The sequence below is a fragment of the Electrona antarctica genome (assembly GCF_951216825.1).
Source record: "Electrona antarctica genome assembly, chromosome: 24".
Taxonomy (NCBI): domain Eukaryota; kingdom Metazoa; phylum Chordata; class Actinopteri; order Myctophiformes; family Myctophidae; genus Electrona; species Electrona antarctica.
The window spans coordinates 33,270,939-33,286,531 of NC_136803.1; the positions used below are offsets into that span (position 1 = coordinate 33,270,939).

A 15,593-nucleotide genomic window follows, 5' to 3' on the forward strand; every position below is an offset into this window, starting at 1 on the left:
GATGTATTAAAAATGATCATTAATTGCCTGTGTATATAAATATATCATTGTCATTGTATGTATATTTATATATGCTTTTATACTGAAACCAGATGCCGGATGTGTCAATTGTGTTGACGTGTATATAATGAGTAAAATAAACATACTGGCTTCTCTCAGCCATGGTCTAGGAAGCAAACCCACATCTGCTCTCTGAGTCTCTTTATTACCCCTCTGTCATGCTTCCGGCTAGCTTTGGGTTGTTGTTGATGTGACGCTATACGCCGGTAACGGCTGGTTTCAATGTCAAGTTAGGGTCCATTTGTAACATTTCAGACAGTTTCTTATGAAATGAAATGAAATGAAATCTATATTTACCCAGGGTATCTGGGCTAAGCTCAAGAACTTGTTTCCAGCCAGGCCCTGCTCATAGAACACATTTCATCGTAGTGGTTGATGCCTTGTTCAAGGGCATTTCAGCGGTGGTAATTTTAACGTGTCGGACGGCTGGTTCGAACTGGGAACCTTCCGGTATCTAGACCGCGCCGCTATCCGTTCGGCCACCGCTGCCACTACACCCGACCACCAGTCTGTCTCTCACCAGCTCATCATGCAGGGCTCCGTATCCACAGTGTTCAGCCAGACAATGCAACGCTGTTACGGAAGCAAAATAACAAACGGCGGGTTCCAAAGTACTTGCTATTATTGGCACGCAATACTGGCCACTTCTGATACCATGTCGAGTGGTTTAATATATGCACAATACATTGTAATATTGTATACAGACGGAGAGTCAACACGATGCTGCATTAAGACTAGTGGCTTTATTCAACTGTCCCCCGGTGCCCCCGTGCCCAGATACAAAGGTTCCTACCACAGTATAAGCCAATACTACAGCAGCTGCAGTACACAGTTGAAACGGACCAGAAGTGGGGCCGCTGTCTCATTTGGGGGCGTGACATTTGTAGTCCCCGTGTGTCTCTATATACGTGCTACCGGCAGTTGTGTGAGGCCCCACAGCTTTCGGACCTGCTACCTGCCTGCTCAGAAAGGCTTTAAATACCCCTGTCACTTAACCTCTGCCTCCCTCTAGGGGTTACATAAAGATGGTGCTGGAAGCAGCAAGGATGTTTTTGAATGTGGAAGACATAAGTGCTGAAGAACTGGACAACACATTGAGAGAGGGGTTTACCCTGACTCAGCCAAATGCGGCTGAAAAATAGAACCGAAATATCAGTAAGGGGAAAGTTCGGGTAAGGTGGGCACTGTAATGATTCACTGAGGATGCCAAAGGAGACATTATATTCCCAACCTGTGGAGGGCAGTAATACCTTAGTAATACGCCTCGCGGCGTCCACACAGCCGGAAATCCAAAAAAAGAAGAAGAAGAAGAACACCGTTACCCACAATGCAGTTGTGAAAACAACATGGCGGTGTGTTGACTGCGCGGTGGCATTTTGATATGATTTTGATGCACACTTTTACATTTCGGGAAGTGGGGGACCTGCTGTTGACACTTTAACAAACAAAGAAAAGGAAAAACGTGTCGTTTCAAAACAGTGTGGTCGTTAAGCAGCAGGAGGACGTTTGTTAGCAGCTCGACCACGGAAACACAGCAGGTAAACTATTAGCCCGTCTCCGGACCCCCCGGGTTGAGCTCCTTTGGACCTACCACGTAGGGTCCGGTCTCACCGGCCTCAAGCGACATGGGATGCCATCTGATTTCCCCTGACTTAGCCCTGTGCTGCGGTGTGGGTGTCACGCTGACATATTCCAAACGAAGCATATGAACGCTATAGGAGACAACGAACCATCTGACCCCCCCCCCGCGAACGGCTCAGAAGCCGTTAAGTATTTTTAATGTTTGTACGACCGTTTTGCCAGCTCTGAAATTCTCTCTTGTTGACATCCCATTGTACCGCCTCTCGGCATCTCGGTTGGCTAGCAGCGCCTCCCTACGCGCCTCGTAGGCGCAGCTAGCCAACCGAGATGTCAACAAGGAGGGACCGAAGAGAGAATTTCAGAGCTGGCAAAACGGTCGTACAAACATTAAAAATACTTAACGGCTTCTGAGCCGTTCGCGGGGGGGGTCAGATGGTTCGTTGTCTCCTATAGCGTTCATATGCTTCGTTTGGAATATGTCAGCGTGACACCCACACCGCAGCACAGGGCTAAGTCAGGGGAAATCAGATGGCATCCCATGTCGCTTGAATCCGGTGAGAAGGAACCCTACATAAAGTCATCAAAATGTCAGAAACTTTAACGTAGGGTTCCGAAAGGAGCTAGTAAACTATTGACGTTGTGCTTCATCCGTTTGTCTTTGACTCGTCTTTTAAGATGGAACATCAATCGTATTTCTCTGCTTGCTTGTAAATGTGATCATAAACAACCAGTAGTTACCCCAGTAAAAAACAGGTATTTTTTTCTCCTTTCTCCCTGGTTAACTAGTTAGGGGAGAACGGGGTAAGATGAACCACTTTTTGCTTAAGTTGTCCTGGAAGCAAGGCAAAATGAGATGTCAGTAAAATCCAATGATCTACCCATATTTCATGATGTCTTCTATCAATTGAAATGATGAGTAAGCATCTATGACAAAGGGCCATGAAAATATGACCTTTTTTAAAAAAGTGGTCATGTGGCTCAATTTGCCCCAGGTAAGGGGCAAATTGATCCAAGTCGAGGGTTAAGTTGAACCACATGATATTTTAATGTTAAAAGCTTAAACTTGAACAGATAATGTATTCACTTATCGATAATAATATAACAGTTTTCCCTTTTGAAAATAGTCTTATTTGTTTATTTATTATTTAAACAATATTAAGACAATTAACCTTATATTTGCAATATTGTTAATACAATATTGCAAACTTCTCTTAAATGAGTGTACATTAAAATGAAAGGTCATTCAGTATAATTTGAGTAGCAAAGACTTAATATATGAATATCCCATTGACTCAATTTACCCCCAGACATTGGTACATTTTTCCCACATCCACCATTTTAGAAAACAATGACTAGAATAAGCTACTTCAGACAATTTATTTGCTAAATGATTCACATGGTTCTATCTATTGGCAAATCATCAACGTGTATGATATTACATTCTAGACCTAGGTACGTAACAGTCATTTTACATGATGTCTACATTTTACTTTGACCGAGAAAAAACAGTTTTTTGTGCAAAAGATTGTTTTCTACTTTCCCCATGTGCTTCCCAACTTCACAGCCAGGTGTAAATGATGGATGCTTACTAGATTTAAGGTCACATGGCAACACAGTTTTCTAGTTTTCTAGATAAAGGGGGTGGTTCAATTTACCCGCTGGCTGGCGTTACTTAATTATATTATTATATATTGGCGATTATTATTCAGACCTTCAGTTAAATGTCTCTCAAACGCTAGGAGACACAGACTATTTAGGCGAGATGTTGTCATTGTAGTTTTGTGTGCACTTTTTACTCTTTGCACAATAGAAAACAGACGTTCAACAGTACATGCAGTGTAATTAGTGCCCTTAAGAGGTAATGTACACTAGTGCAACGGTTCAGTTACCCCACGGTTCGGTTCGTACCTCGGTATGGGGGCCACGGTTTCGGTTCGATTTCGGTACATGTTTTGCATAAAAAGAACAAGAAGTTTTACTATTTCCAAAATTCTCTTTTATTTTCCTTATAAGCAAATTCAAGTATGACAGTTTTGAGAGCCTTGATGACTCTAATATGTATATAAAACACTTTTCAAATGTAAACATTAGACATTTTAAACTGTTAAAGTGCCTCTGGATTAGACTACTGTACTGGTGGTATAAAGTATAAAAGGAGGTAGGTACAAAAGGTGTACATTAGCTTTGGCAAATGGCAATAAAACAAAATAGCCTATTTTAAAAGTGCTTCAGTAGTACTATAGGCTCATTAGGCTATACTGTATAAGTGTATATACATTCAGGATGTAGGGAAAACATTCAAATAAAAAATGGCCAGCAGCAAACAAAATAGCCTATTTTAAAGTACTTCAGTAGTATAATGGCTATGTATTCTGAATGTAGGAGAAACATTTAAATAAAACATTACAACCAAATAATATCTCTCAGCAATGTGTTCTCAATTCAGTAAATTGTAAGGTTCTTCTTTAAGAAGACAAGCTGGTCAACATTCTCTGGAAGAAGGCGAGAGCGACATGCACTAACAATGTCTCCTGCGGTGGAGAACACTCTCTCACTTGGAACAGAGGTTCCAGGGACACAGAGGTGACGTTGTGCAACTTTTGCTAGATGGGGGAACTTGCTCTCGTTGCTCTTCCACCAGGCAAAAGGATCACCATCAACATTGATGCAGTCCGCTAACCTGTATGATGTGACTTCCTCCTCAATTAACTGGGAAAGGGGCTTGACCTGGTTCTGTGTTTTGAAAACGTCTCCAAATAGCTCTGCCATGGCTGTCTTCTTCTGGGGAGGAGGGGAGGATGGATTCCGTCCCTCTGTGGATGGGCCTGTTGGCCTCGCCTCTGGCTCTGCTTGACTCTGCAAGAATAACAAATGTTTTAATATATATTCAATTCAATTTTTAAATGTGTTAAATGTGTCAAATCACAAGTTGTCTCAAGACACTTTAAATAAATTAATAACTAACAGCCAATCTAAATAAATGTACATTCTGTTTCTGTGGACTCAATTTAAAGGACCACAATTGAAATAAGCTATCATCATGAATACATGACAGACATGTATTCTGCATTTGCATCAATACAACATATAATAATAATAATCATAATCATAATCATAATAATAAAACAATACAATTATATGCAATCACAAAAACAAAAATAATACCTGCTGTTCATTCTCCAGGATCTCTGTGATGAGGTCCCTGTAGAGTCTGTCACGGGATGGGTCATCTAGGGATGGCAGGGATTTAAACCTGGGGTCCAGGACTGTGGCCTTCTGGAGGTACTTTTGGAGATCAGGGTCATTGTACCTTTTATTCAAGTCTTGTTTAATTCCTGCTTTGGCATCTCTGATTGTTGGGGTGTCCTTGGGCTTCTGTGAGTCTAGTGTGTGCTCACGGTCTGGAGCCATGGCGTTGAGAATCTTTTCTTTCAGAGGGATGATCATTGATACGGTGGGGTGTGTTTCACTGCTCATGAGATTTGTCATAGTCGAGTGGTTTGAGTAGTTCAACAAATTGTTCTCCAATTAGCTGCTCATCATCATTCAACATGGCCATGTCCTTTGTGACATTCTTCTTCACAGCCGGGTCCATTAATGTAGAGTAGATGGCAGGCTGCTGTTCAAGATAACGTTCTAACATGTCATGTGTTGAATTCCAACGAGTGCTGACGTCATGGATTAACTTGTTTTTTTTATCCAAATTTAGCAATCGTTGTTTCTCGGTCAGAACAGCGGCAGCTGTGGTGCTTTTGTGGAAGAAAGATACAACTCTCCTTACCTTCCCAAGGAGTCGTGACACTGTGTTGCCTGCCACTGCCTTCTTGGCTGCCAGATTAATGGTGTGAGCAAAGCAGCCGATATGTGGCCCCAGTTCCTCGGCTTCATGAATCGCGTTCACTATATTTGATGCATTATCTGTGGTAACTGGGATGGTTATGTTTGGCCGTTCCAACTTCCATTCGGTCACTGCTTTTCCCATTTCTTTGGCCAAGTTGGCGCTTGTATGGCTTTCATATATGGGGCGAGTTTGAAGGACTGCGCTCTTCATTTCCCAATCCGACATGTAGTGGACCGTCACGGTGAGGTAACTTTCTGTAGCCCGGGAGGTCCAACCATCTGTGGTCAGTGCAAGGCTTTGTGTGTTAGCCAAATCTTCTTCAATGACTTCGCGCACCTTATTATAGATGCCAGGAATTATTTTGGTGGAGAAATAACTACGGGAGGGTACAATGTAACGTGGGTCGACCGTTTTCATTAAGTGGCGAAAGCCAACATATTCAACCACGGAAAATGGCTGCATATCTTTAGCGATCCACATCCCTATTGCATGGGTTATTTTCTTGTATCTCTCTGAATCAGTGCTGTATGGCTTATGGAAACTATCCCCGATAGACTGTTGTTTTCTCGCTGTTACCTGCGGGGCTGCTGGTCTGCTCTGAGAGAGCTTTACCTCTGGGTGGCGACGCTGGAGATGCGCGCCCATGTTAGAAGTGTTCCCATTTGCGTACGGGACATGCTTCACACAAAGCTTGCATACAGTGTTAGTTCGGTCAACTCTTTTGTCTCCCTCGTCGCTGTACTCAACAGCAAAACCAAAATGCTCCCACACCGCAGATTTGAACGAAGCGGGTGCTTCTTCAAACTTAACTCGCTCCACTCCTCCGCTCGCCATGGCTTTTTTGTTTCTCCTTTTTTTTCTCAGCTCAGCTCTCTGAGTTGTCGGCTCAGGTTACACACGGGCAGTGTGGGGGGGGGGGGGGGGGGGGTTTGGGAGCTCGACAGTGATTGGATATTAGTTTACTCGTGGGGCGGGGGTTTCTTTCTGCAGCACAGCAGCCTGTTGTCTGCCTGTGAGTCTGTGTGCGCTCCGCTCCAGCTGTAAGAAATTAATTAATGCAAACCGAAATAGCGCGGTTCATTAGAGCGTATTGAACCGTGTATGCTGTACCGAACGGTTCGGTTTTAAACCGAGAACCGCTGCACCCCTAATGTACACTCACTGGCGAAACGGCTGAGCACGCATCAAATTAAATACCTTCACCAGTCACCTTCTCCCACTGAACCCCACCCCCTGGCTCTCCTTGAACACAAAGGCGTTGCATTTGCATGTCTATGGGAGGGTCGCGCCACGTAATGGACATGCCTGTGAATGGCACGTCGTCAACATGGCTTTGCATATTTGCTATAAAGCAACGAGGTTCAAAGTGCAAACAGTGGTGTGCTGTTGATTTTAGACAGCTATCTGGGTCCCTGGGTCTGTCCCTGGCTGGCTGTGTCCGAGCACAAAAATAGCTTTTGGTTGGTTTTCACAACCAAGTGTCACTGTTGCGCAGCCGCACTCCGGTGCGGTATTTCCGAACGCTCCCAACGTTAAACAGAGGCGTGTTTGTCAACCCAGATATTTCATGGTGCTACTGTATCGATACAGCAGTCTTTCTAGAGAAAGGCCAAGAAATGGCCAAGACGTTTTGGCCATTATCTCTGGAACGGGAGGTCCAATTTGCTCAGTTTAAAGTGTGTTGGATACGTGACAATCAGGACATTAAGCACATTGGATTGGTGGGCCAGTCAAAATTGCGCCGCGGGCCGGAAGTGGCCCGCGGGCCAGAGTTTGAGTATCACTCGGCTACAGTAAGTTCCTGGGGGTCTGGATGTTCCGGGGACCCCCCAGGGACCCTTACATGGTAACTGTCATTTCTCGACCGTTTTGGATGCGGGGCGGCTCGCCGGAACCGGGCCGGCACCCTGGCCGCGTTCCTGGGGGCCAGGAACTTCCGTGGACCCCCACACGGAGTTGCACCACTCACTTAACAACGGGAGCTGCTATGTTTTAACGACATCACGTGCACGCGCAGATGCAGCTTAGAGGCTGGTCAATTGTTTATTTTATTTAATGAAACATGTGTACGTATTGAATGAAAAATATGAATTATGAACCTACAGTGACTAGTCCAGTGTGGTGCCGTGACACAAGTCCAGTGGTGCTGCAGAATACTTTAATATTTGGAATGTATCAATGTCACTTCAGTTTAACCACTAAACCCTTTATACTTGGACCACCAAACCTAATATATGGACTCCCAAACCTAAAATAGCCGATCTACAAGCTCACAACACGTCACAACTTGACCCGAGCTTGTAGATTTGCTATTTTTGGTCAATGTTTTCACTTTCGGTCCAGTGGGCACGTTCTTTAAAATATCAAATTGTCCCTAAGCAGCCATTTTAATTGAGGCAGAAGCGAGCCTTTAGTTTGCCGAATGAATGTGTGGCCTTATTTATTTACCATTGTCCTTCTTATTTTCATGATGATGAACTAAAACATTATTTTCTGTTGGTGATTTCCACAGAGCACCACAGGAGGAGATCTCACGCCATCAGGAGAGATGGCCTCCAAAATATATTCAGCACGGTCAGAGGAACAGCGGGAGATGGACCAGCGACATGGACTGTTTGATGCAAAGCTGCAACCCGTAGTAAAGTTGTACAGGATGGGTATGTACCGTTTTATTTACAGCTAGTTAAACATGTGAGCCATGAGCTATTGCACATTTAATCGCTTCCATAGCGACAATCTGCCGAAATCTCTCACGGCCCACGTCTATTTTACATTTGGGTGGCTGCACAAACATTGACTGCCAACAACGGCTATTTTTATTTATGCGGAACTGCCAAAGATGGTGCTTTACATTCAATGTTCTTTTCAGTGGTTTACCATAGATGGCGCTCTTCGCCAACGTATCAATGGCTTTAGGTTGCTAAGCGACAGATACAACTGGAAATGCAGCAGCGTAACTAGACATCAGTAGGCCCCTACGCACGCTGGTCAGCACCAGACATAGGGCTGACCTTCGATCACGCTTTTGAAGATCAACGCTTCGAAACAAAAGGCGAGCAGTGACGCACAATGAATTAGGCTTAAAATAAATAAAACAACGATCGGATGTTTATAGGTCAGATCAATTAGCAGAGCGGAGCAGCTTCTCACTGACCAGCTCTTAAAGTTTACTTACTTTAATAATATGACATAGTGTTGGATCTCCATTCTCCAGACAAACAAACCTTGGATTATAATTATTGGATTAGGCCTATAATTCTTCTTTCTTCAAACCAGCACGAGCCACGAGGTAAGAAACTATATAATTATTCACTGTTCGCACAGCACCCAGGCAGGTGTTCTTAATCACGTCGCATTCCCATCAAAGTAGCCTATAGTCTACCACACTAACTTTGTGATCAACCTTCTTAATTTGCTTATTTTATTTGTAAAAAGCAACACTGTATTAAGACATGGCAGTATAATATTGGTGCAAAATGGAAGTATGTAATGAAATACCGGTAGTTGAGAGAGAGAGAGAGAGAGAGAGAGAGAGAGAATTGCTTTGAGAGAGAGAGAGAGACGTAAAGCCGTTCCATTTCAAAGAATAAAAAAATGCCGACTCCGCGAGGCCCATGTGCAGCCGCACCGTTCGCACAACCTAAACAGCGGCTCTGTCTCTGAGAGTGCAATATTATAGTTAGTTACCGTACTTATATTAGTGCAGAAAAGAGACAATAAATCCCACTTTGGAGAAGATGCGCTCCGAATGGGTTGTATAGTGGCAGGGAATCAGGGATGGATAGAATCCTCTTCGCTATATAGGTGCCAACTTTGCATAACGTGGCACATTATTTTTCCACCACAGTGGTCGTGGTGGCAATGACTGTAGCTGCAATTGTTGACTTCCTTGTTAATTAACGCGTGAGGACGGAGGAAGCTCTGCGAGGCGTGAGCATGGCTCGCGGACCAAATGGGCCGGCTCGCGGACGAAAAGGGGCCGCTTTTTTTAAAATGACTATTCGATTTTTTTTTTCAAGATCGACTCCCGTGCGTATCGATCGAATGTCGATTAATCGATTTTTTTGTTTCAGCCCTAACCAGACACCACCCTCCCTTGCGCGGTCTGCGTTTTGGTTTATAAACAGCGGGGCACTGTACAGTAGTTTGGATTTGTGAACAGAGCAGCAGCATCCAGTCTGGACTCGGGAGAGCCCACTGCACACTCGCCACTTCTGACTTCATGTTATTCTCCACCAGAGCTGTTGTAATTGGGAGGCGAGGCACGTGTGTGCCTATGGTGTGTGGCTGTGTGCTAGCAGCAGCCACCATCAGGCTCCGCCAAACGTTGGTCAACTCAACTGTTATTGCATCTCTGTATGTATTTATCATTTTATTTTACGGTTGGGCGGCCGTGTGTCGCCCCCCTTGCTACTGAGCCCCAACGCAGTTGCTTTGTCTGCGTCACGCTAGTTACGCCCCTGCGGAAATGAACCGGATCAGATTTATAAATATACATTACGCACATCCACGACAAAAATAAATTATGTTATTAATATTAAGCTCAGAGGAGTTTCTGGTCTTAGTTAATCCTAAACTCCTCTGGGATTTCAATGGTTTCTTTCCAGACTCTGAGAAGTCCAGACAGCAGGCTCAGATGAATTCTCCAGACCCAGCCAGACCTGTTTCAGTGAAACAGGAGGAACCTGAAGAGCAGCCAGACCTCAGTAAGTCTCTCTCTTTTCCAGCTTCAAGGTGTTGTTCATTGTCACATAACAACAGCTGTTGCTGCAACCGAAACTGCTTGTAAATCCACCCATCAGTTCAATAGTTAAAGTCCATTGAAAATTGAATGGTGGTCTCGGGTGAAGTGGAACGATACAGGAAGGGGGTGTTCCAATATGAGTGTTCTAGAAATTTCTCTAACATGGGAGTGGATGGCAGGCCAGTTTTATTCTCACTGGAGACCTAGCCTGTGCACCATTTCATTTAGGGTATATGATCCTGTCGGGGGCGGATGATATTGTTACGTCATGTTGTAGTATTCTTTTGTAGTCGACAACGGGGTGGCAACTTCCTTTTCCCTCAAACCGATTTTTCTCAATAAAAGCTGCAGGCTACGAGAGCTTTTATTGTTATTCTTCCGGTTTGAGGGAAAAGGAAGTTCCGTTTGATTGTTCCTGACTTTACATGACGTAACAATATCATCCGCTCCCGACCGGATCATACAGATTTTTGAAACGGAGACCAGGCTTTCCTCCGAGGTGGTGGAAAGCCTGGTGAGGCGAGGTTACTGGAGACCTAGTGGAGAATACTAATAACAATAATATTATTGTTATTAGTATTCTCCACTAGGTCTCCGGTTATTCAATTCCTTATTCACTTGCTGCATTTCAGACCAGTGTGTGGAGTCCAGACTGCAGGTGAAGATGAACTCTCCAGACTCAGCCACGGACGTTTCTATTAAACAGGAACCTGAAGACGTTTCTATTAAACAGGAACCTGAAGACATTTCTATTAAACAGGAACCTGAAGACATTTCTATTAAACAGGAACATGAAGACGTTTCTATTAAACAGGAACCTGAAGACATTTCTATTAAACAGGAACCTGAAGACCACCAACACCTCAGTAAGTTTAATTTGCTCTTCCTTTTTCTCCTCCTATTTTCTGTTCTGTCGGGCTGCCACAATGTCTTATTTAAAGTTATTTTCACTACAATAACAATGGCAAAACATATCAGGACACTGATAATATGCCAATATGAAAATCCATCATTGGAATATCTCTCAAATTTAATTTAGAAAGATTATTTTCTTATTACCATAAACAAAAGCAACATCATATTTTGCACAAATGCAATGAGAAAGTAAACTTGACAATATAAGTTCACCATGTGATTTTCTTTACAGTAAGTAGGTCTCAAACAGATTTTCATGGTGTGTCTCTGTAGGAGACGAGGTGTCTAGAAATGGCTCTGTGAGTCTGAACTGTGTAAGATGACAGATCTCTGACTGGCTTTTAATCAGCTTCTTCATTTGAGGTTTAACCATTTGAACCCTAGTATACCTACAGTATATTGTGGGGGGAAAGGTTGCCTGAAATAGTCAATCCACAAGCTCACAACACATTGCAATTAGCTGCAATGTAGGAATTGCTGTTATGTTCTGTTCGTTAATTTGACATGGACATCACAATCACATGATTAGACGAACCAGATTATTATTGCTTAAAGTGTATATTGCACGAGTGCTATTTTTCAGCACCTATCTACAGGAGGCTTTTCTAATTGCACTATAGTCGAAACCCAATCAAGTACAAAAAATATAATATATAAATATATACAGTGAGTTGCAGGCTATATGGTTCAATTTTGTGAGTTGTCCCGGCGTTAATAGTGAATGTACTTCGCGCTTCCCTGCGTTGGCTGATCTGAGCACACAGGAGAGTTTGTAGGGTCCGATAACAAGAATACAAGAACGCAAGCCCCTAAAAAACATGCTCACCCCGGGTGTAATAGGCTACTTAAATGAACGCAATCAGGTGTGAATTAATGAGTCATAATTTGCAAGCAGTGTTTGTGGAAACATCCAAGTCATGCAAGGTAACACGCCTCACAAAACCCCAGCCGCCAGACCACAAACATGTCAATAACACAAAGGCTATACTAGTGCAGCGCCATATCAACATCATTCAAAATGAGGCATTTAAGTGTAAATGACAAATATGCTACAATCGATAATATGGCGTCTCGTTCTTACACCTTTGTTGCCTTACCTCGTCATGACGGTACTGAAGAAGTTCTGACGACAGTGTCACTCTGCCGAAAGATAAAGTCCACAGCGTGTCTCATCACAATGCACTGTGAGCTTGCTTGTAGGTCAGATACTTTCAGCGAGCAACGCTGCCATAAGACAAAATAAGCCTGAAGTGTAAAGCCAAATATATCCTTTGTCATATCACGGGGTCCCGCACCGAAAATAGCCACTCTACAAGCTAATCTGGTTCCTAATCTGTCCTTCTTTTTGAATATTTTGCAGGGCCTTTGCTCCTAGACCATAAGGGTCATAACGCATTGTATTTGGTTTTTGTAGACTTTCTGCATGTTCCTGTGTGTAAAGAGGAGGTTCCACCTGAAGAGGAGAGGAGCTCCTGTCTGGTCCAGGAGGAACCACAAGCTCCAGAGATGAAAGAGGAACAAGAGGACTTACTTCAAAGACCAGAAGAGGCTGGTGGAGCAGCGTTGACATTACTAGCAGTGAAAAGTGCAGAAGATGATGAAAACAGAGAGACAGAGCCTGTAGCCGGCACCTCAACCGAACACATGAAAACACAAGCTGATGTAGAGGACTGTGGAACATCACAACCAACTAGTGACAACCAGCTCCTCTCTTCACACTGTTCTGAATGTGACACTGAAGACAGTGATGAGTGGGAGGAGACTAGGGGAGATCACTCGGCTTTAAACACACTGCAATCACAAAATGTGGGAGGACAGCACAAGCTGTCCAAGGACCTGAAATCATCGAAACAAACTGACTCCATGAGGAGTCACACAGGGAAGAAAAGTTTTAATTGTACAGAATGTGGAGAAATGTTTAATCTAAAGTGGACTTTACAATTACACATGAGGATTCATACAGGTGAAAGGCCATTCTCTTGTACAGAATGTGGTACATGCTTTACTCAGGCGGTTAATCTAAAAACACACATGATGATTCATACAGGTGAAAAGCCATTCTCTTGTACAGTATGTGGTAAAGGCTGTGTTAACACTAGTAGTCTAAAAAATCACATGAGGATTCATACAGGCGAAAAGCCATTCTCTTGTACAGTTTGTGATACAGGCTTTACTCAGGGGAGTAATCTAAAAACACACATGCTGATTCATACAGGTGAAAAGCCATTCGCTTGTACAGTATGTGGTAAAGGCTGTGTTAACACAAGTCATCTAAAAAGACACATGATGATTCATACAGGTGAAAAGCCATTCTCTTGTACAGAATGTGGTACATGCTTTACTCAGGCGGGTAATCTAAAAACACACATGATGATTCATACAGGTGAAAAGCCATTCTCTTGTACAGTATGTGGTAAAGGCTTTATTCAGGTGGGTCATCTAAAAAAACACATGAAGACTCATACAGGCTAAAAGCCTTTAGTTTAAGACATAATGATCAGTCAGTCTAATCCAGGATTATTTATGCAAAAGCAGAGGAATTACATGTGTAATCTGACAATATCAACATGACAATAAAATAACCATTAATAGTTTCTTGTGATGGAGTTTAATTTCTATCTTGTGTATCATGGATGTTATTTTCTATTCAACATGATGTAATTTCATTGCATTATTCCCTCCAGCTCATAGGTTACTGGTAGTACAACATGAGGATTAGTGTGTCCACATTTGTCAGTATTTAACAAGTCATATGCATTAACATTCATGCAATGATGATGTTCATTGATATGCAGTAAATTATGGTGCAGTAAAGTTCTCACAAGCTGCTGGGTTTGTGTAGATCAGGGGTGTCTGCTACATCTTATAATGTACATTTGGACCATAACAAAGCCACATATGCATCACAGTTACGATTCGAACTATCATCGTCATTTAAAGCTATATTCAGTGATTTGAGGGATTTGGGAAATCCCCTGTCTGCTAGGAGGCGCCTCCTTGATGTTATTCCTCCATGATACGGGGACGCGCAGAGGTTTTTGGCTACTAGCTACCTATTAGCATCGAACATTCGCCATCTTATTGGCCAAGCCCATTCTGAACGGGAACCCCTTTTGGTGTTTTAAGCATTATGCTTTAGCTATTGAAAAATAGCAGATCTACAAGCTCATAGGGCAGCATCGAGTGCCGCACTACGAGCTTGTAGATCTGCTATATTTTTTAAATCGTGAAAATGTGGGTGCAAATCTTTGATTATATATTCTTTCAGAGCGTTTTTAACTCAAATCTTTGCTTCTGGGAGGTCCCTGAAACAACATATTTTCAGATTGGTGTGTCTGGCCAAATACAGATAATTTCAAGTGTCCTTGATATGGAAAGGTTGAGAACCACTGACATAGAAACATGGGTTTTTCAGAAGCCTTTTTTAAAAATCGTCCTCAGGTCTAAATGGGTTAACGTTGTCGCACTGGTATGATATGTCCCGTCGCAGGTCAGCACATGGTGACGCTTGTAGTTGCAAGGCGACGCAAGTGATTCAATTCTAAGGCGCTGTATTGGCATGTGAAAAATATTAACATTGCCAAAGCAACTGTCAAAAATATAATACTATATAATATAATAAAAACAGCTATGTCACATTGGGTCGTTATGTATTGCTTATGAGTATAAAGCTTTTAGGAATATATAATAATATTTAAGAAATATATTTGTATAGTAGCTTTTGGACAAATAGCAGCATTTCTCCTCAAAACAGTAGGCTATACAAAAAAATCAGATTTAAAATGTGTTTAAAAAGGTAGCAGTTATGCTTCTGTATGTGAAAGGACGCCAAGAAGTAAAGCACGAACGTGTGTGTTACACAGAAGCAATGAAGAAGAATCCTCACTCTGGTGCAACACATTTATTTTAGTTTCTCAGGATAGGGGAATCTGTGAAACAGATTTAGGTCACACATCAGTTTACATTCAGTGTCTCATTCAGTCTGTACTGCACTGATCTGATCTGAATACTACTACTTGTTTTAGTAATACAGTCCATATACAGTAGATATCAATACCATATAACCTTAAAAGTACAATACTCTTTCTCTGCATAAATGCACCAATTTAAAGTTATACACAAAAACGTTGAACACAGTATTTTCAATAAACACTGTTGCAATAAACATATTACCTTAAACATATTACCTTAAGTGCCAAAACCTTCAGTTTAACATACAACAGGCTACATAACACAGATTCAGCAGCAATCTTAGTAAATAGCACTTCTTATGTTCGTTGACTGACTAGAAATATCACAGTCCAAACTTAATCAACTGTTGTGTTGCAGTGTTAGCCTGCCAGTTAGTGCCACTGCAATGCTAAACACCAAGATAATCACAACCCACTCATCATAAAACACTCATCTCATACTGAACTCATCTCTGCCCCATCTGCCCATTCAGATCCCCAT

At 42.6% G+C, this 15,593-nt stretch overlaps 1 long non-coding RNA gene across 1 annotated transcript; it reads left to right on the plus strand.

Annotated features, from left to right (window-relative positions):
- Nucleotides 1–1,404: 1,404 nt before the first annotated feature.
- On the plus strand, nucleotides 1,405–13,715 carry LOC306917256. Its single transcript, XR_013789128.1, has 5 exons — nucleotides 1,405–1,598; nucleotides 7,995–8,139; nucleotides 10,090–10,188; nucleotides 10,859–11,092; nucleotides 12,556–13,715. It is a non-coding gene; the product is annotated as an uncharacterized lncRNA (long non-coding RNA).
- The last annotated feature ends 1,878 nt before the right edge of the window (nucleotides 13,716–15,593 follow it).